The sequence below is a fragment of the Macrotis lagotis genome, chromosome X, assembly GCF_037893015.1.
Source record: "Macrotis lagotis isolate mMagLag1 chromosome X, bilby.v1.9.chrom.fasta, whole genome shotgun sequence".
NCBI lineage: Eukaryota > Metazoa > Chordata > Mammalia > Peramelemorphia > Peramelidae > Macrotis > Macrotis lagotis.
The window spans coordinates 100,054,023-100,069,800 of NC_133666.1; the positions used below are offsets into that span (position 1 = coordinate 100,054,023).

The window sequence follows — 15,778 nt, forward strand, 5'->3', positions numbered from 1 at the left end:
ATAAAAAGACAGAAGATGCTTAATATGGCCAATAAGGCCTTTTTGCAGACTGGTTGTTTGTGATTTAAGAATTTAGGGCAGTGGAACAGACTAGTTGTAAAAGCAGGAGATGATTATAGTAATCTGCTGTTTGATAAACCCAAAGAGTCCAGCCATTGGGATAAAAACTCCCTCTTTGAAAAAAACTGCTGGGATAATTGGAATTTAGTATGGAAGAAACTTAGATTAGACCAACACCTCACACCCTTCACCAAGATAAGATCCAAATGGTTACAGGATTTAGACATAAAAAAACAATACTATAAGCAAATTAGAAGATCAAGGACTAGTTTACCTGTCAGATCTATGGAAAGGGGAGAAGTTTATGACTAAGGAAGAGTTGGAGAACATCACCAAAAACCAATTAGATGATTTCAATTACATTAAATTAAAAAGCTTTTGCACAGATAAAACCACTGTAACCAAGATCAAAAAAATGTAGTAAATTGGAAAACAATCTTTACAAGTAATGATTCTGACAAAGGACTCATTTCTAAAATATATAGAGAACTGAGTCATAATTCTTTTTGGTGAAAAATGCCTTTATTGTGTGTATAGGAAGGAGGGACCAGCCCCCTTTTGAGCAGTCCCATGGAGAAATTAGTCCCCTGGGCAGGATGTCTTAGGAGGTGAAGGGAAGTCCTGGGTCATAGCTTCCACGTAGGCAGAAAGGCATAGGGAGCATTGTAATGAATAGACACAGTAACAGGACCACCTGGCTACCAGGAGAAGAGGTGAATAAGTCTTGGGTCATGTTGAGTGACTGTACTTTGGGCCCTGTTCGGGCGCCAGCTGTCCAGATCTCTTCTGCCAGGACCCCAAGTGAGCTTCTCAGCGGGCAACTGCTTCGGGCGTCCCCGGATTCTCCCTCCCGGGGGATCAGCGAGGAGGGACTCAGACGGACACTGCTTCAGGAGGCATATGCTTTATTAGGTGTGGAGGAATCCCCCGAATAGCTCAGGGTGTTGGTTTATATAGGGAGTCAGTTCCGGGCTGTCATCCTAACCTGCCCCGAGGGCGAGACCTGCCACCCGATAGGAGCAAGTGACATAGCCCAATCCCGGAAGGCCACGGCTCCTTCAAGAGGACTGTGTCACTCTAGGATTGGGCCAACCTCACTCCCGGGCAGGTCCCTATCCGCTCAGGCGTCTAGGACCGACCCCCGACAACTCCCCCTTTTTGTTTTAACATCAGTATGTCTGCCTTTAGTTGTTCTAAAGTCCAACGCCATATTTTAAACAACAATGATATGAAGCAAGGCAACAAACAACATATCGATAAGACAAAAACAATTAAGCCTCCAACTATTAACAAATTATGTAACCATTGCCCAAGATCCACATTATTGATCCAATCAGGGAGCAATCCATGTTCCTTTTCCATATCCTTCTCATACTGATCAGTGATATTCCTTATATCACGTACAATCTGATCTAGCCTATCCAAATATTCACCCAAGTTGCGATGCTCATTTAGTGTCCTAATGGCCGAATCGAGCTGCTCACTGGCATTTTTAACTAGTGCTGTCATACAGGCTGGTCGTTGGAGGGCGCGATGACATGGCAGGCCCTCCAAAATCATCTCAACCCTCACCAGGGTGGACAAGGCTTGTACTGCTGAAGTGAGCGCACCCAGCTCTATAGCCACTTCTCTATTTATTTGTTGCTGAAGCGTCCATGCCTGTGCAGTTGCCTGCATGAAATTCTGGAGGTCCCCCGCCAGGATATGAATTTGATTGGTCATAGCAGAAATCTCTATTTGCTCTATAACAGAGACAACCAGTCCTATAATGTCCAGGGCGGATACCTCCACAGCTCTTTTTGGTCGTTTAAGGATGGCCACAAGATAATCCGAGTCTGCAAATGGCTCAGGAGTATCTACCGGGAGAAAGGTAACCGGGGGAACTTGCATAAGGAACACCTTTGTGTCATCTGAAACAATCTGGTCCTGTTTAAGGGTGTTGGTTAATGTCCCATTTGCACATTGTATCTCATATTGTCTATATCCCCAGGTGATGTTAGCGGAGGGACATATCAGGAACATATCCGTATCTCGAACAGTCTGTGTCTTCAACGTGAACGTATTACAGTGTCCCCTTTCCTCTCCCTCAGAGCAAGTATACCCTTTGCCCCCAAACAACAAATCCCACCACCACCCTCGCAAGGTCGCATTATCAGTCAATGGCTCGCTATTGTCTGTCGTGTGAGTCACATTCCCAAATGCAGCAGCGGCTTTCCAAAGGTGTAACTGTACCCCAGTGGTCTTGTTGTCTAAGATGTGTGGCACCGGTGCAGCGAAATAAGGTCCTGGGAATCCGTCCATAAAATACACCTGCGTTCTGTTCAGCGGTGGTCCTCCTATGGCATGCCCTGTGGAACACACTTGAACCATATCAAACATATTTGGTGAGGGGGTGCAAGGTGGTAAGGGGGAGTGAGGGAGCTCGTCTCCAAAGGAGAAACTGCCCGTGGCATTTAGCCTTTCCTTCAAGGAACAAGGGCCATCCGTTTTGTTGCTATAAGTGGTATTGGTGTTATTGCAGCCTCCTCCCACAACATAGTGATATGTGTGGTTCCAGGCTTGACCGACCTGGGTGTGCTTATGGGACACATTGTGAAAGATCATGTTGAAATGTAGATAATCCCCATGACCCAAGGAAGAGTGTGGTCCATGGGGAATTTCTCTTATAGTATCATTCTTTACTTGGGCACATAAGTCATGTGGGCCTTTAGTAAGGCAAATGGGAAGATGCTTGGTCCGCCAGGTCATGGTTTTATTTAGCCTATGGGTTTTCTCGGGGACCCCTTCCTTATCTCCTCCCAACACCAATTGAGCAGAGCTGCTCATTTTCAACTCTATAGCATCTCTTGACCAAGTTGCCAGAAGAGCCATGGGAAACCCCGGGACAACTGTCCAATAAGCATAATGGCCAACAGCACTAGCATTAGTCACTCGGAGATGGGGAATGGGGTGCCCAGCCATGACCTGGAGGCTGCCTAGCAGCCCTAAAAAACACAACCACTTATCCATCCTTTGTGTCCTTTGAGTCCGGTTATATCGTTTCCTCTTCTTCTGTCGGTGGCGTCTTCTCCTTGGTGGTGGAATCCTCACATGTCCTGGTCCACCGGATGGGCACCCAGCGTGTCCTTTCACCTGCTCGGACACATAAAAATCCCTTTCCCCATACTACTACCTGGCTGGGGCCATACCAATGGCCCTCCTCATCTTTCCACCATACTGTGGCTGGTTTTTTCGTAGCCAATTTTTGTTGGTCAGTAGATAGGGGAGGAGACTCCACCTTCTTTAGCAATTGTTTCATGGCGGGGGTGATGCCGTGTTCATTGTCAATCAAATAATTCCTGGTGTATACAGCCATTGCTAATTGTGCCATGGTGAGCCTACCACGCACTCCCCCTTTTTGTTTTTGGAGGGTGCGCTTTAGGGATTGATTGGCTCGTTCAACAATGGCCTGACCCGTTGGATTGTGAGGGATGCCAGTGATATGTCTAATGCCAAATTGATCGCAAAACCGCGCGAAAGCTTTGGATGCATAAGCAGGGCCATTATCAGTTTTTAAAACTTGAGGCACCCCTTGGCTAGCAAAACAGTGAAGGCAATGAGCGATAACATGTCGTGTCGCTTCACCCGGTTGTAAGGTGGCCATGATGAAATTGGAAAATGTATCTACAGTAACATGGATTAAGCTAGCTTGAAAGTGTGTGACATCCATCTGCCAGATTTGATTAGGTGCCAGACCTCGCGGATTGATGGCCTGTCCGCTAGGGGCCGGCCGGAATGGTACACATCCCCTGCATTGACGAACAATGCGGCAGGCCTCTTCCTTAGGAATTCCATAGAGTCAGGCGAGTGTCTTAGCTGGCAGATGAAAGGTGCCGTGAACTGTAGAGGGATCTGCATACATAATAATGTCACTTTTGATATCAGGATTACTGAGGGCCGAATCTGCCACCGCGTTTCCGGAATAAATAGGGCCGGAGGTGGACATATGGGACCTAACATGTAATACATAAAGAGGTTCTGAGCGGCTTAGAAGCGCTTGTTGTGCTTGTTTTAACAATTCTACTACTGCAGAGTTAGAAACAGTGAGGTCCGCAAGGGCTAAGTGCTGTAGCATCAGATAACAATAATAACTATCTATAATCAAATTTATGGGCTCATGTGCACACATTTCTAGAGCTACTACTATGGCCTGCAGTTCATTTTTCTGGGCTGACATATATGGTGTCTGCAAGACCTTGAGAATCTGTTTGTCGGGGATATAAATGGAGGCCTTATGGTGTTTGGTAGCATCCGTGAAGACATTCGCCCCTTGCACAGGCTGTGAGACCACTGGGTTTGAAGGGTATTTTAATGGGAGTTGCAGCCATCCCTGTAATGATGGTGGAGGGTGGCCTTGAGAGGTAGAGTAGGTGGTCAATAGCGAGGCCCACCCCTCGGAATTCTGAGCCAATTGATTAAGGACACGTGGATCCTCCTGAAGCAACAGCACTGGAAGCTTGCCAGTGATGGTAACGGCGGCCTCGGCCGTTTTTAAGAGGAGGAGGGCATCTTCCTCAATTCTATTGGGTACACTTTTTGTGGGCTTGGAGGGGTGCACCCATTGCAAGGGGCCTACGACCTGAAAGACCACCCCGGCTCTCCCTAACGAGGGATGCTGTAATAGAGTGGCATAGATTGGTGCTGCTGGATCCACTCTGCTGACGGTTGACGTTGTTGCCAACTCTTGTATCTGGGCAATTGCCTTCAGGGCTCTGGGGGACCACTGTCGGGGAGAGGTTAATTCCAAGGGACCCTTAAGGATATCATATAGTGGCTGCATTAATTCATTGGGGATAGGGACTATATTCCTTAGCCATTGGATGGAACCTATAAGCTTTTGGAAATCATTTAAGTTGTGTACTTGTTTGATATCAATTGAGGGAATTTTCTTCACCAGTTCACTGTGCACTTGATGCCCTAAATAGCTATAAGGGGCCTGTGTCTGTATCTTCTCAGGGGCCACCTGTAAGCCATATACCGCCAGAGCTTTAGTAACTTCCTTTAGAATCATACTAACAGTGTCACGTTGTGGTGCGGCTATCAAGATGTCATCCATATAATGGATAATAATAGCTCCTGCGTGTTCACGTCTAGTAGATTCTAAAATGCTGGCTACATATATCTGGCATACGGTGGGGCTATTGGCCATTCCTTGGGGGAGGACTTTAAACTGATATCACTGAGAGGGCTCCTGATAGTTCACAGAAGGAACACTAAATGCAAAGTGTTTCCTATCTACTTGGCAAAGGGGAATGCTATAAAAGCAGTCTTTTATATCTATTACAGCTAAAGGCCATGTCTTTGGAATCGATACTGGGGAAGGCAGTCCTGGCTGAGTAGCTCCCATAGGTTGCAGTGTGGCGTTAACTTTTCTTAAATCTATTAACATTCTCCATTTTCCACTTTTCTTTTTAATTACGAAGACTGGAGAATTCCATGGGCTGGTGGACGGCTCTATGTGTCCAGCTACCAAGAGCCCTTGCACTATTTCCTTAAGGGCCTGCAATTTTTCCAATGTGAGGGGCCACTGATCCACCCAAACCAGAGCGTTGGTCTGCCACGTCAACGGTATAGGTTGCGGCCCTTCAGTGACCCCTAGCAGTTTAAAGCCAATTCAGTAGAGATGGTCACGCCCATGACTTGTAATATGTCTCTTCCCCATAGAGACATAGGAATGGGAAGTACCAGAGGCCGAAAAGCCCCTGTGACCTCATCATTTTTCCACTTTAGGAATCTCCGGGACTTTTTTGCTTGGGTTTCCCCTGAAACCCCAGTGATATCTTGGGGACTTTCCAAGAGTTCCCAATGCGGCCGCCAATCCTTCATGGCAATGACGGAGATGTCAGCACCTGTGTCAATCAGCCCTACAATCTCCTTTCCCTCCACTGACAGTTTTAAGGTGGGCTGGCGGGCTGAAACAGCCTGGGTCCAGGCCACGAACGTATCGTGCCTCTCCGGTTCTTTCCAGTCTTTATCTATCCAGGGGAGAGAAATAGCAAGCGCAATAGGCTCACCCTTATTTAATTTCACAGGATAATGGTGGGGGTTTGTGACTGATATGGCTGTTTGACCTGGGCTTAGAAGTTGAGTATGGACAATAACTTGTGGGGAGTGTGCCGTCCCGATCACTAGGCGGTGGCAATCCCCATGGAGAACCCTAATTGTAGTTGTTGTCCATGGACCCAGCTCTTCTCCCCCCGGAAGTGATATGGTGGTCGAGGGATTTACTGAGCTGTCCCCGGGGCCGGACCCCCGTATTCCCGGCCCCGTTTCCCATTTCCCTGCTGCCCTCCGGTTCCCTGATTCTGGTTCCTGTGCCTTTGTCTGCAGTTTTTTGCGATATGCCCAGGTTTACCACATGCAAAGCATTTTAAATTACTCTTCTGAGGAATACGGCATTCAGATTGAAAATGACCGGGTTTGCTGCAACGGTAGCAATTTCCTTTTCCTTTCCCTTTTTGGGCCTTCGTGGAGGTTTGCAAAGCTTCGACAAGGAGGTTAATTGAAGTCTGCAGTGGCTCTTGGGGAGGGGACTCATCTAGAGCCTTATCTATAATTTCTTCCACTGTGGGGTCAGCAGGCAGAGTGGCTAATAAGCCCTTGGAGTGTGTGAACCCTCCCTTTATTAGTTGAATAATCAAGGGCTGGGATGCCTGCCCTGTCCCGAACTTTCCTTCCACGGTATTCTGCACCCTGCTAATAAACTCAAGAGCTGACTCCCTGGGCCTTTGCTTCAGCTGCTTGTAGCGGTGTAGCCGCTGCCTTGGCCAGCTTTTGTAAGGCGTTCAGGGCGGACAATTGGACTGCCCTGATGACCGGCTCGGCCAATTGTAATTGTGCATCTACCGTGGAGTAGTCACTATACCCGGTAATTTGGTTGGTAATAACATCAGAGTTATTGGCATCAATAAGGTCTGCCTGCTGCCTAGCCTCTCTCCGCCAGTACGCGGACCAGGCAGTGTAATGAGCTGGTTCTAGCACCGCTTGCATAGTTTCATCCCAATCTGAAGGGAGCCAGGCAGCGATTTGAACGGAGGAGCTCAAGAGTCTTTTTACATAAGCCGATCCGGGCCCATAGTTTCTAACTGCCTCTCTCACATCTTTAACAAACTTATAAGGCACTGGACGATGGACCCTGACCTGTTGGCCATTTTCTACTTGCACAAATACTGGGAAGGCGGCAGCCGAGGAGGCAAGATAATCTAAGTCCTCCTCGTCCACATCTTCTCCCTCCTCTAAAGCCTTGTGGATGGCCTGCTGAAGTCGAGTCCGGCGGGGACCCTGACGGAGAGTGGTCGGCCCCGGGCTTTCTCTCCCTGTTGCTGATGTCTGTTTCTGCTGCTGTTCACTGCAACCACAAGCTGCCTGATATCCCATCTGTGTACCCCACGGCTTTCCGCCGTTACTTTCGGTTTGTGCCAAGGAAAGCGGCCGATTTGCGGCAGCATCTTCAAGCCTCAACCGGGAAAGTTCTTCCCAAGGATACTTGGGAGCTGGCCCTACAGGGCTCCAAGTCTCATCTGTCCTGGTCTTCTCATCTGGGGGTGGTGGCCACTCAGACTCCCCTACTAACGAGGCGCCTGTCTGAGTTTCCTCAGGGACGGCTCCCGGTGGCGGCTGGGGATCAAGGGCCGCCGCCACCACGGAATAGATCACAAAGTCGGTGTCCTTAAGGACACCGGGTCTCTCCTTGTTATAGGAGGCCATCTGAGTACCCACCACCCTCCATCTTTGCGGGTCAATCCCTGTATGGGAGACCCAAGGGGAAACTTCCAAGATCTTTCCCACCCACTCTCGGCAATCCTTAACATGAACCCTAATACCATGGGTCCTCACTAGTGCATGTACTTGACATGCTAATACTCCCGTATCCTCCGGCTGCAAATGTTTTGACATTCCTTTGCCCATGTTTCCTACCTCTAGGTGCCCCGTAAACCTAGGGTGTCCGTCTCTTCCGCCCTTAGCTGGGCGGGCTTACCTCACTTGGCGGGGTCTCCGGTCGTCCCTGTTCGGGCGCCAGTTGTCCGGATCTCTTCTGCCCGGACCCCAAGTGAGCTTCTCAGCGGGCAACTGCTTCGGGCGTCCCCGGATTCTCCCTCCCGGGGGATCAGCGAGGAGGGACTCAGACGGACACTGCTTCAGGAGGCATATGCTTTATTAGGTGCGGAGGAATCCCCCGAATAGCTCAGGGCATTGGTTTATATAGGGAGTCAGTTCTGGGCTGTCATCCTAACCCACCCCGAGGGCGAGACCTGCCACCCGATAGGAGCAAGTGACATAGCCCAATCCCGGAAGGCCACGGCTCCTTCAAGAGGACCGTGTCACTCTAGGATTGGGCCAACCTCACTCCCGGGGAGGTCCCTATCCGCTCAGGCGTCTAGGACTGACCCCCGACACACCTGGCTCCCAGGAGAAGAGGTGAATAAGTCTTGGGTCATGTTGAGTGACTGTACTTTGGGCAAAGCTGAGGAAAGCAGCACAGAAGTTCATACACACAGATGGATTCCAGCCTTCTCGATCAGCCCTGTTGAGCTCAAACATCTCCATGGTGGGAAAGGTTCTGAGTGATTGGACTGAACCTTCATGGTCTCAGAAGCCAGCAGCCATGCATGGAACCCCAGGCAGAAATGACTGAGCCCACCACTTCAAAAGCTTTTGTCTGTAAAAACTTTTCCACTGTCCAGGGCTATGCATTTCTTTTGAAGTCTTGAGTTCTACATAGCAAGCAGGTGGTTGTGTGGATGGGGCTTTAGGGTCTGTGCAGTCCTCCTCCCCAGAAAAGAGAAGGGTTTGGGTTCCTAATCGACTTCGTAACACTGAGTAGAATGCCACATTAGTGTTGATCTCTCTAGAAGGGTCAGGAGAGCTCCCAGGTGTGACTGCACACATGTACTGTTCAAACTTATACCCCATGTACAGGAGTTCCCAGAGGAGTGGAGGACGAGCAAGTCTTTGTGCCCTAGCAGCAGGGGTTTCCACTTCACTCAGGTAAAGGGTACTCTGTAGCCTTGATGCTGCAAGCTGCCAACCTTCCCGAAGCTCATAAGGTGTTGTCAAAAGCTTTGTTAAATGCCCTCGCCATGTCACCATAGCTCCTGCCAACCAGCCTGGACCCCTCTCTAGCCGGCCTCGGTGCTCCAAGAGCCAGTGAAGCAGGTGGTCCAGCCCTTCCTGGGTCTCCTTGTCCCGGGGCCTGTAGTGCTCGGGGTAGCCCTCTCAGAGTTCGAAGTTGGGGGCAGAGCCGTGGGCTGGGGGAGGGGCAAAGTACTGCAGCACCCGGGAGTCCCCATGGTAGCGGCGCTCTGCGTCCAGGGAGAAGCAGCCCAACTCAGAGGGGCGGTGATAGAAGGGGAAGGGGCCCACGTAGAGGGAGGCATCGGTGGGCAGCGAAGGGGCCGGGTGGGCTCATTTGGGGGTGCCCCCTGTGGCCCCATCTCTCATTTCCTCGGTTCCTCGCTTGGTACCCTGGGCTTCCATAGGCTCCTGTGCTCTCCCGCCACCTCCCCGAGCTCCTCTCTAGGTTTGAGGGTCCTGGTGAGGCCACATTTCTGCTCTGGGCCGGGATGCAAGGCTGAGTCATATTTTTAAAACAAAAAGCCATTTCCCCAGTTGACAAATGGTCAAAGGATATGCAAAGGCAATTTACAGATGAGGAGAGATTGAAGCAATCCATAGCCATATGAAAAAAATGCTCTAAATCATTATTAGAGAAATGCAAATTAAAGCTTCTCTGAGGTACCACCTCATACCTCTCAGATTGGCCAATATGACCCGGAATTATAATGATCATTGTCAGAAGGGTTGTGGAAAATCTGGGACACTATTACACTGTTAGTGGAGCTGTGAACTCATCCAACCCTTCTGGAGAGCTATTTGGAACTATGCCCAAAGGGCAACAAAAATATGCATACCCTTTGACCTAGCAATACCACTACTGGGTCTATACCTTGAAGAGATGATGAAAAAGGGTATAACCATTACTTGTATAGAAATATTTATAGCAGCCCTGTTTGTGGTGGCAAAGAATTGGAAATCAAGTAAATGTCCTTCAATTGGGGAATGGCTTAGCAACTCTGGTATATGTATGTCATGGAACACTATTGTTCTATTAGAAACCAGGAGGGACAGGATTTCAGGGAAGCCTGGAGGGATTTGCATGAACTGATGCTGAGTGAGATGAGTAGAACCAGAAAAACACTGTACACCCTAACAGCAACATGGGAGTGATGTTCAAATTTGAAGGACTTGCTCATTCAATCAGTGCAACAATCGGGAACAATTTTGGGCTGTCTGCAAAGGAGAGTGCCATCTGTATCCAGATAAGGAGCTGTGGAGTTTGAACAAAGTTCAAGGCCTATTCCCTTTAATTTAGAAAAAAAAACAGATATCTTATTGTCTGATCTTGTTACCTCTTAGACTTCTCTTCTCTTCTTTAAGGATATGATTTCTCTTTCATCAAACCCAATTTGGATCAAGGTACAACATGGAAGCAAAGTAAAGACTGACAGAGTGCTTTCCGTGGGGGCGTGGGGGGAGGGAAGCAAGATTGGGGGGAAAATTGTAAAACTCAATATCTTTAATAAAAATAAATTAAAAAAAGAATTTAGCACAAAGAGGCACACACACTTAGTGATCATTCAAAGCTTTATAATGGGAATTATTTGCCATCTGATATCCATTTAACTCACAGGATCACAAAACCATGTTTCTCAATTTTTCACACATTTCCAATAAAATTACAATCAATTACTGAGCTCTTTCAGAAATAGAATCTCACAAAGAGCTTGTTGACCATAAAGAATAATACCCCTCACTTTAGTTGGGAGGAACTCTCTTAAAAATTGTAAACAAATAAAACATTCATTGGTCCTTATTTAGGCTCTTTGAGTTGAGTATAAGTAGCAGTTTCTGTTTTGACCAGAAATCTGGAGGGTCTTTCCTTCCAAGATTGATATTTTTAATATTTGTTTTGAGTAGATAAAAGGCCATTCTTTGTTTCATTTCTTACCTAATCTTAATCATTGAATAGCTATGTAAGAAACAGGACTAAGACCACTGATGAAACCAGGAAAAAATTTTTATTTATGATCTTGCAAGAACAGGTGATCGAAAAATGAACACACCAACAGCTTTGAGCAGGAATCTTTTTATCCCTATCCCTAGCTGCAAAGTCCTGCTCTTGTTCCCCACTGTATGAGTACTAAGGAGTTTACATAAACTCATTTGAAGCAGAGAGATGCATATGGAGTAAAGGTATAAGGTTGGTGCAAAATATATTTTGCTTCAGCCGAAGTGAAAAAAGCAGGGGTAGCAATCCTTATCTTAGAGAAAGCAAATGCAAAAATAAATTTCAATAAAAGAGATAAAGAAGGAAACTATATTCTCCTAAAAGGTACCATAGATAATATTGTAATTTCAATCCTAAATATGTATGCACCAATTGGTATAGCATCCAAATTCTTTGAGGTGTAGTTGAAGAGGTGACAGGAAGACATAGACAGCAAAATTCTACTGGTGGGAGACCACAACCATTTTCTCTGATTTAGACAAATCTTAACATAAAGTAAACAAGATGGAACCTAACCATGATAGACCTATGGAGGAAATTGAATGGGGATAGAAAGAAATATGCATTTTTTTGTAGTACATGACACACAAAAAGTGACTATGAACTAAGGCATACAGAATGGAAGAAATAGTGAATACAGCTTTCTGAGATCATAATGCAATTAAAAATCACATGCAGTAATGGTCCAGGGAGAAATAGACCTGAAACTAATTGGAAACTAAATAGCTTCATTTTAAAGAATGAGTGGATCAAACAACAAATTATAGGGGGAATTAATGATTTCATCTAAATAATGACAATAATGAAAGAGCATACCAAAACTTAGGGGATACAGCTAAGGCAGCTTTCAGGATATATTAAATCTTTTAATTCTTATAGGAATAAATTAGAGGAAGAGGAAATCAATGAACTAAACATGCAACTAAAAAAATTAGAGAAAGAACAAATTGTTGACCATAAGATCAACAGTTAAATACCAAATCAGATAGTTGAAAAATTAAAGAAATTAATAAAATTGAAAGCAAGAAAGCTATTGAACTAATAAATAAAATCAATAAAATTAATAAAACTCTGGTTAATTTGATAAAAAAAAGAAGAAAACAAAATTGCTAGCTTCATAAATGAAAAGGTAGATTCATCACCAATGAGTAGGGCATTAAAGTAATAATTCAAAATTATTTTGCCCAATATGCCAATATATTTGATAATCTAAGTGAAATGAATGAATATTTACAAAAATATAAATTGTCCAGGTTAAATGAAGACATTAAATACCTAAATAATCCCATCTTTGACAAGCCATTATTGAATTCCCCAAGGAAAAACTCTCCAGGGCCAGATGGATTCACAAGTGAATTCTCTCAAACATTTAGGGAAAAATTGGTTCCAATTCTATATAAACTCTTTGGAAAAATAGGTGATGATGGATCTCTGTCTAACCCTTTCTATGAGTACCACCAATGTGGTGCTGATACCTAAACCAGGAAGAGTCAAAATAGAGAAAGAAAATTATAGAACTAGCTCCCTGATGAATATAGACACAAAAATCTTAAATAAAACCTTAGCAAAATGAAGATATCATTAAAATAATACATTATGACCAAGTAGGATTTATCCCAGGAATGCAGAGTTAGTTCAATATTAGGAAATCTGTTAGGTTTTCTATCAGAAATAATGATTATATCAATAGATACTGAAAAAACCTTTGCCAAAATACAGCACCCATTCCTACTAAAAACACTAAAGCACATAGTAACAAATGGATTGTTCCTTAGAATAATAAGTAGTATCTGTCTGAAATGATCAACAAGAATTATATACAATGGGGATAAGCTAGAGGCATTTCCAATAAGATCAGGTGTGAAACAAGGATGCCCTTTATGACCACTACTATTCAATATTGTGTTAGAAATGTTAGCTTTAGCAATAACTAAAGAAAAAGAAATTGAAGGAATCAGAATTTCACTCTTTGCAGATGACATGAGTGAGATGAGCACAATCAGAAGAACATTGTACAGCATAATATGAACACGGGGTTGTTGATCAATCTTAATGGGCTTGGGCTATCTACAATGGAGAATACCATCTATATCGAGAGAAAGAATTTTGGAGTTTGAACAAAGACCAAAGAATATTACCTTTAATTTTTAAAAAACAACCATCATTTTATTATGTAATTTTTCTATCTCTTATCCTTATTTTTTTCTTTAAGGATAGGATTTCTCTCTCATCACATTAAACTTAGATCAATGAATACTATGGAAACAATGTAAAGATTAACAGAGACTGCCTTCTGTGGATTGTGGGGGGGGAGAGAAGCAAGATCAGTGGAAAAATTGTAAAATTCAAAATAAATAATTTACATTTAAATTAAAATTTGAATTGAGTATTGGTGGCTGCTGCCATCTCCTTACTTTACCCAGACAACCAGATTTGTTTGTTTCTTATCCTTCTCAGTGAGAATAGCTATAATAACTATAACTTGTTTGTCTCTTTCCTTTAATTTCAAATCAAATTTTACAATTAAATATCCTTTCAAGGATATAGAATAACTATTCCTTTATTTGTTCATTACCCAAATTAATCATGATGAGGTTTGAATACTGGGATTCAAAACACATACCATTCACACTATTAAATCTTAATCCAAAAATTCTACCTTTTTTTTGGCTTAAAGTTCAAAGATTCCTTGATGGTCCCATTAACCACCAAAAAACAGCCTCCTCCTCTTGAGGTCCCAGCTTCAGGCTTTTGAAGGTACTTGGTGGAACAGGATGTGATGGAACCCTGTCCTCCGCATTCATCTTAATCAAAGTTCATGAGAGGAATCACCTTCTTGAAGTAACTAGGATTGCCAGACCTGTACCATCCCCTTCCCTATATCTACATCCTTCCTCTTTTCTCTTTTCAAGTTGATATTTACATCAATTTTAAAATCTTATAAAAACCAATCTTTTTACATATATGAAGTCAAATCTACTTATATTTTCTTTCCATATGCTTTAACTAACTTCTATAAACTTTATGTACCTTCATATGGTTCAAAAACCCATCCTTCTCTATGCCTTCTCATTTTTCCTTGCAATCATTCTTTTATTATCCTTTTCAAGTTTCTTTCAAACCTATTACTCAGACTACACAACTTGCTTTTCCCCCCTTAAAATACTGTTTAACCATATTTCAGACTTACAGCCAAATGGTAGTTAAATTTTAAACTTACCAGTCACACTAACACATAACTTTTATATATCCCTGAAAGGATAAAATTTGTTTTAACCCCAAGCAACAAACAATTTCAAATTAGCAAGAATTCTACTATTTATAGCACATCATCAGCATTCTTAATATTTAACACACTTTGATCTTAACTCAAAAATCCCAGCCTGTTTAGGCAGCAGGACAGCCTTCTGGGAACAAGAAAAGGTAGGGAGAGCTGTTAATGTTGAACACTAAAGCTTGCTTGGGGTTGGCAGCCTAAGTTTAGGTCCAAAGCAGAGCTGTAGACAGAAGGCACAGGGGCCTGATTGCCCTTCTCCCCCCCCCCCCACAACCAGAGGGATGCCCAGATTTGAAATAAATAAATCTAGTAATTATTTTCTCTTCCCCATTTGATGGGCAGAGCCACTCTGGTCTCTCTGCAAATTCCAAATAAAGTTTAAAAATTAAACTTATAGAAATAAGTTTTACTTTATTATACCATGGCAAAGACAAAAGATAGCAAAAGTGAAGAGGGAGGGAGGAATTGCATTGGTTGAAACAGGGAAAAGCCTGCAGGACAGTTGCATCGCTTTCCCCCAAGCTGTTCCCCCAAAACTAGAAGGGGGAAGAGGGGAATTTCCAGCAGCTCATTCATATATTTGCTTCCTGTATTGTATAAGTTGTATCTTCTAAAATCCTTCCTAAAGAAATAGTCAGAGTATCTTTTATCTCTGGGTCTTTTGTCCTTACAATTTATCCTTCTCTGTCTGTGCCCTCCATGGGATCACCAGAACCTCAGATCCAGACTCCACACTGGCCAGATGCTCCACATTACAGAGACTCACTGACTTAGTCTCTGAACCCTATCAGGTTAGTCCCCAACAATCAAGATAGCACTTAATAATCCAATTTTCTTTCTTGACCTATCCACAGAATTGCTTGGTTGGGCAGTGAACGTAGGGATGTGTTGGATAATTTTCATCATTCTAAAAGCATTAATGATTACTGATGCAGCTATTCTAATCTATGTTTAAACTTAGAATTGACCTTTGCCAGCTTTTATCAACTCAATAGAATATTTCTAGACATTGTTTTCCTTGAATCTTACTCTTGCCTCTAGTCTGGGTCAACCTGATACCCTCCTGTGCTCATCCTTCAAATTCTGCTTATTCTTTCTGTGGGAAATTGAAGTTAACTATTTCTCACATCTATTTCTGACATGTATTGCCTCATACAAATTGAAAACCTGGGAGTAAAAGGTCTTTATGTAAAAAGATCAGTCTCCCTTTGTTTTGAGGCCATCTCCAGTCACCTTGCTCTATATCTTGCCCATGGAGTGGAGAGTGAGGCTTGTAATTTAGCACCTCTCATTCTAGATTGAAGGGCCAAAAGAAACCACCACTTCAATTGTGT

General features: G+C 44.1%; 1 pseudogene; it reads right to left on the bottom strand.

Annotated features, from left to right (window-relative positions):
* Positions 1–575: 575 nt before the first annotated feature.
* LOC141499323 (decapping and exoribonuclease protein-like) lies at positions 576–9,579 on the bottom strand (annotated as a pseudogene).
* Between the last annotated feature and the right edge of the window lie 6,199 nt (positions 9,580–15,778).